Genomic DNA, 6,686 nt, shown 5'->3' on the forward strand with positions numbered 1-6,686 from the left:
CTCCTTATACACAGGAGTGAGTACAAAAGGGTTCGTACGGACGCATCAGCCGGCCGTCCTTCTGCTCGACACTGTTAGCTGAAAGATGATCGGATCATCCTCTGTCCTGTATTTAAGGCTGAGAGTCTTTGTCCAGTCTCTTTTCCACAGCTACTGTCCACAGCACTGATCCACCTGCAGCACAGCCCCAGTCAGTTGTTTTATGATTTACATTGTGCACGTTTCCCTTCCAGTGAGCTTACAAAACCTCTGACAGGAGAAGTCAGGCATGTGTTTCCCCCACCTCCCCTTTTAGGCAGTAATAAAATAGAAAACAAACAATCAAACAGACTAAAGCTAGAGCACAAGCAAAGACAGCACCGGTGACTAAGTTCTCCCATACTGGACGTACGCTACCACGTGGGCTCAAACAGCAGCACATCAGCTCAGTTTACATACTGTTGACATCTTCATCAGAGGATCAGCAGGGAGCGCTGCTGAGCTGCAGTCGTCTCCACCAGAGTGACGGAGCAGGAATCACAAACAGCACAAACCCACCGTGTTGTTTCTACCCTGTTCAGGAGATCTGAGCCCCCATCCCTTTTTTTCATGTTGCAGCTCTGCACTGCAGGCCCTGAACGCCTCCCGGTTACCCTCAGTGTGCTTAGAGTTTAATTTACAACCGACGAGCTCACAGATCATCTGCAGGCAGGTGAACGAACCCTTAATGTGAGGATAATAGCAGAGCTGACCTGAGGTCAGAAATGGTCAGGAACGGTGTCGACACAGTGAAGTCAGGTGTCTGGGAATTTGTCTGATTATCAGATTGAGGGGGTCGGTGTTAAATAACAAAGGTGGTGTAGGATGGAGAGAGGAGGAGGGAGGGAGCAGTGATGATATGGAGGAAGGTGATTGGTTAAGCAGCAGGAAGGAGCTCATGCTGGAGTCTGAGTTTTTACTGTTGGCCTTTTTCTGCTTTTTGTTTATTGTTGTCTGACGCGGGCCCGTCTACGCTTGAGTGATGCAGATGTGATATCACACTCACACAGCGACTGCCACACACACACACACACACACACACACACACACACACACACACACACACACACACACACACACACACACAAGGGGGTCAGACAGGAGCAGCATCAGTCTCTGCTCTGTTTTGTTAATAACGTAGAAAAATAATTTTGTACAGTCAAGCTACATCGACGGACGCTTTACCTCACATACCCTAAAATGAAAAAGTAGTGACAGTAAGATGAAGGCTGCACATGACACCATGACTGAGTTCACAGCTGTTGCTTTGATTCTAACGTTTAAGACTTTTGGCATCGACTCCGTTTTAATAAATGAGTGCTGGGAGGCGTCGTTTGACTTCAGGAGCTCCTGCGATGCTCTTACTCTGCGGGAGAAAACCAAAAACCAAAAGTAGCAAACATGGAGCGATATGACTCGTTTAGATTTTGGGAAACGTGCATCGACAGGTACAGTGTCCTTTTCCCCGCGTCTTTAAAGCTGCCAACTCTGCCTCAGCTTTCATACGAACAGATGAAGTTGAAGATCTTGAAGAAGTTTTGTGGCTTTCAACATTTGAAACTGCAAGAAACTCCATTCCGGGTTTCTCTGAGGCGTGGGCTTTCATCATCAGAGTTCATCCTTTAACCTATAACAATTAAAATATTCTCAAGTATGATCAACGGTTAATTACAGCACCGGCCGGAGTACCGGGAGCAGTTTGGAAGAACAAAAAGACGCGGAGACTGTTCTAAATTGTCATCCCAAACTAACTCAAAGTTTATTCTTTGTGCAGCAGTTTTTATAGGCAGACAACAAGTTTCAGTTCAGACCCTGCCCACTGGGTGGGGTGGTGTCCTTCGACAGTTGGAATCCTTTGTTCAGCTAGGGCAATAAAGATGCACTCACAAGGCCTATAAATCTTATACAGAGGTCTCCTACATCCGTGAGTTCTGACACAACCCAGATGGTCTTCACATAAACATCTTCTGCAAGGGAGTGATAAGTAAAAGAGTGATTTGTTGGCGTTTTCCCTCCAACCTTAGTATCTACTTTCACACCATAAAATCTTCAGTTGACACAGCAAGAGGAGATGAGGTTAAAACAAAGGGCATTGCAGAAACAGGGTCCTTTGTATAATATCATCAAAAACAATACTCAGTAAATGCTACCATGGTATCAAAATATCACAACAGAAACACTATCACTTGGCTTGATATCATCCTCCACTTCTGTCTCAGTATTTGATGCAACATTGTTTTCCAATAAATTGATTTGCTTTGGACAAACAGCAGGATTTTGTTCTCTTTGATTTATCCAGTTCTGAATTTCATTTAAAAACACATTTGTGTATTTCATGATACTTGAAAAGCATTCCTCTTGTTTTATTACTTCCTCTGGCACCAAAGACAACACCTCAACATGTGAACTTGAAGCCTTTTCGCACAGTGCCTTTAAATCCACCAAATACTGCTTAATTTGAGAAAGATTTTCATTGTGTTGCATGAGCGCTTTCATTTTTTGTATTAGTCCTTTCATTTTATTAACATATATTTTGCATTCATTTTGTGATTTTTCGATTTTATTCAACAATGCCTTTCCAGTCATTTTTCTTTCTCTCTTTCCCCCCAAATCATTAGAGGAACAATCATCATCACCTGTTTGACTCATGATTTTCCCGTTTGTTTGTTCGATTTTTTATTTATTTATTTATTTTAATCTTCAGTGATCATCCATTAAAACATATATCCACTGGAAGCCACAATAGACTTTGACCATAAAATCCTTTCAACGTAACGGCACTTTAATTGTCCATTTGAACATCATCCAAGCAGCATAATTAATAAGACGCAGCGCAGTCATCAATCCAAGAGCGCAGCCAAAAACATTGCACATTTAACCAACATTCATTCCATTCAGTGTCTCCTCTTAAAACATCTCAGCGCTAATGCAATGTCGCTTCCTTTTCCACAACCAGACATGCACAGGTATTCTTACCTGCGCTCCTCAGAATTGCGTCAGGTGTGTCGGTGCTGCTGGGCTCACTCATTCAGATGCGCTGCACTTACTTGGCGTCTTTCAGGTTCCTTGATCTGATTTCTTTGATCCTGCTTGTGGCTGGCTTCTCCAGAATGCCGTTTTTTGTTGACTAAAGATGTAGCGACTTCCACAGTCGCTAGAGGCCGGGGATGGAGCCTGCCTATTTGCCTGACGCGCTGTCAACTTTACGCAATAATGCGAGAGGTGGAACTGTTTGCTTGTTTATTAAAGTGCTTTGAGAGTTTACAGAGTAATGTCATCGGCTCCTGATTCAGACTCTTAATGGGGACATTTCATTTTCCAGCAGGAAGCTTTTTGTTATAGCCTTTAGATCAGGGGTCGGCAACCTGCGGCTCCGGAGCCTCATGCGGCTCTTTAGTCCTTATAGTGCGGCTCTGCGTGGTTTGGGAAAATAAATTAGTATTTAGCTGAAGTGTGTTTTATTTATGCCAGTTCTTTTTTTTTACTTGTAGTTCTAAATTGGAAGCTTATTGTGATTTTGCAATATACAAATAAAATTATATTTTGTTATTTTTTCATCGCTCAAAATAAGCATCACACTCGCGGAAGCCGGTGTACCCGGCGAAACGCCGTGCATTTATCGAGCCTTTCAACCCCAGATAGGCCAATTATGGCTCTTTGGGTCTTAAAGGTTGCTGGCCCCTGCTTTAGATGAACAGAGTTTTTTAATTAAATACATACTCTTTAATAAATGTTCTCTTTTATAAAAAGTAGGATAATTAAAAAAACTTTTATTATACCTCTATTAGAAAAAAAACTGTCTTGTTTTCTGTTGTCTGTTATGTAATATTAGGGATGTTTGTGACAATTAATTTCTTCATCGGCTGGACTAACCAATAGTCCACAACTAGGAAACACTGAAATTTTAAGTTAAGTTTGAAAACAGTTTAAAAAAAAACACCCCATTCCAAAACGTCTTGTGACAATCTCATTGGAGTGATGATGTCATAGAACGTCATAAGTCCTTTGATGTTTTTCCTTAAATAGGGGTGAGAAACAGCAAGATTTAGTTCGTTTCAGCAGCATCTGTGTTTGCAGCATACAAAACGTTCACCACAGAAACATTTGGAAAGCTCTTCAAAGTCATCGTATAGAAACTCCAACATGTTTCCAAGAAAAAAACAACCAATTCAAAAAGATTACGCCGCCTCTCCTTCCTGGAGTGGCCAGCCAATTTCCCCAAATGGCATCTCATCCTTCCAAAGGGCATTAGAGGAGAGTAGGAAGGAAAACTACCTTCTCCAGAAAAAAATGCAACAAATTGAAGAAGAAAAACTTCAACTGGAGGACAAGTGTAGACGAATGGAAGCCCAAAATAAAGAGCTGGAAGAAAGACAACAGCGCCAGCCGGACATAAACATTATTAATGAGGGCTGGGGAATCAAGTTTGCTCAGGCCCGAGAGCAGATTGTGCACCTCAATAAAGAAAACAGGCAAAAGCGCGCAGAACTAAAAGAAATGACCAACCAGCTCCAAGACAAGAAAACGATGACTGATAAGATACAGCGGGATCTCCAATACATGGACCGAAAAAATTGGCTCCTCCAAAGACAGCTCCATGAAGCTGTGGAAGAAAAGAATAAATTCCTCCAACAGAAGGAAGAGCAGGACAAAAAGCAACAAGACATGCAGCACAAACTGAAGAGCATGCAGGAAAAATACCGCATGCTGAAAGAAAGCCTGGATGAAACACTGCGCCAAAATAAAGACCTTCTTCAACAGAAAGAGCAACAGCAGGAAAGACTGAAAGAAGGAAAACGCATCGTCCAGGACTTTCAGTCTAAAAATCTAAAACTGCAAGAGTTTTGTAATCAGCTGGAGGACAAAGCAACTAAAGTGGAAGAAGAAAGGGACAAACTGGAGAAACGGTGCTCACAGATGCAGAAAAGGATCGATCAGATAGCGAGAAACAACTCCGAGCTCGTTAAGGGGCGTTTGGTGGAATTCAATAACTTGAAGAGTGAACACACTCAAATGCAGTCACAAAAACAACAAGAAGACAAAATACATGAAGACAAAAATCAAGAAATCAAGAAAAGAAAGAAGCAGTTAAAAGACAAGCACAAAGAGGTCCAACAGAGAAATGCAGACATGCACAAGGACAAGCTGATACAGGAGGAAACATCCAAACAACTCAAAGACAAGCTTGAAGAACAACAAGCAGCATTGGAAGAGGTGGAACAAAGATGTGAGAAACTTGAAGAAAAAAAACGCAGAAACCATCGACGAGCTGAGAAATCTCATCCTGCAGAAAAAAGCGCTCGTGGAAAAGTGCATGAAAAAAAAGAAAAAATGGTTCCACTTGTTCCAGAGGAGAGACGCTACTGCTTCCTCACCTGATGTAGCCTCGTCTTGCTCCACCTCTGTTAACCCCCCCAACCAGTCCCGGCAGTTGACTGTCCCCTCCTGAGCCTGGTTCTGCCGGAGGTTTCTGCCCGTTTAAAGGCAGTTTTTCCTCCCCACTGTCGCCAAGTGCTTGCTCAGAGGGGATTGTTGGGGTTTTCTCTCCTAACTTCTTTCCTTATTTCTTCATTTTACCTTTTTTCTTCATTTACTTGTTTAACTTCTTTCATTATTACTTCATTTTACCTTGTTTCTTCTTTTACTTGTTCAACTTCTTTCATTATTACTTCATTTTACCTTGTTTCTTCATTTACTTGTTTAACTTCTTTCATTATTACTTCATTTTACCTTGTTTCTTCATTTACTTGTTTAACTTCTTTCATTATTTCTTCATTTTACCTTTTTTCTTCATTTACTTGTTTAACTTCTTTCATTATTACTTCATTTTACCTTGTTTCTTCATTTACTTGTTTAACTCCTTTCATTATTACTTCATTTTACCTTGTTTCTTCATTTACTTGTTTAACTTCTTTCATTATTACTTCATTTTACCTTGTTTCTTCATTTACTTGTTCAACTTCTTTCATTATTACTTCATTTTACCTTGTTTCTTCATTTACTTGTTTAACTCCTTTCATTATTACTTCATTTTACCTTGTTTCTTCATTTACTTGTTTAACTTCTTTCATTATTACTTCATTTTACCTTGTTTCTTCATTTACTTGTTCAACTTCTTTCATTATTACTTCATTTTACCTTGTTTCTTCATTTACTTGTTTAACTTCTTTCATTATTACTTCATTTTACCTGGTTTCTTCATTTACTTGTTCAACTTCTTTCATTATTACTTCATTTTACCTTGTTTCTTCATTTACTTGTTTAACTTCTTTCATTATTACTTCATTTTACCTGGTTTCTTCATTTACTTGTTTAACTTCTTTCATTATTACTTCATTTTACCTTGTTTCTTCATTTACTTGTTCAACTTCTTTCATTATTACTTCATTTTACCTTGTTTCTTCATTTACTTGTTTAACTTCTTTCATTATTACTTCATTTTACCTTGTTTCTTCATTTACTTGTTTAACTCCTTTCATTATTACTTCATTTTACCTTGTTTCTTCATTTACTTGTTTAACTTTTTCATTATTACTTCATTTTACCTTGTTTCTTCATTTACTTGTTCAACTTCTTTCATTATTACTTCATTTTACCTTGTTTCTTCATTTACTTGTTTAACTTCTTTCATTATTACTTCATTTTACCTGGTTTCTTCATTTACTTGT

The 6,686-nt window shown here is 39.5% G+C and overlaps 1 pseudogene; it reads left to right on the plus strand.

Annotated features, from left to right (window-relative positions):
- Positions 1-3,843: 3,843 nt before the first annotated feature.
- Positions 3,844-6,112, plus strand: LOC147336067 (uncharacterized; annotated as a pseudogene).
- The last annotated feature ends 574 nt before the right edge of the window (positions 6,113-6,686 follow it).

This window comes from Aulonocara sp. 'chitande type north' Nkhata Bay, linkage group LG3, assembly GCF_057382095.1.
Source record: "Aulonocara sp. 'chitande type north' Nkhata Bay isolate Kocher_YH1m ecotype deep benthic linkage group LG3, A_spYH_male_GT1.1, whole genome shotgun sequence".
In the NCBI taxonomy this organism is placed as follows: Eukaryota; Metazoa; Chordata; class Actinopteri; order Cichliformes; family Cichlidae; genus Aulonocara; species Aulonocara sp. 'chitande type north' Nkhata Bay.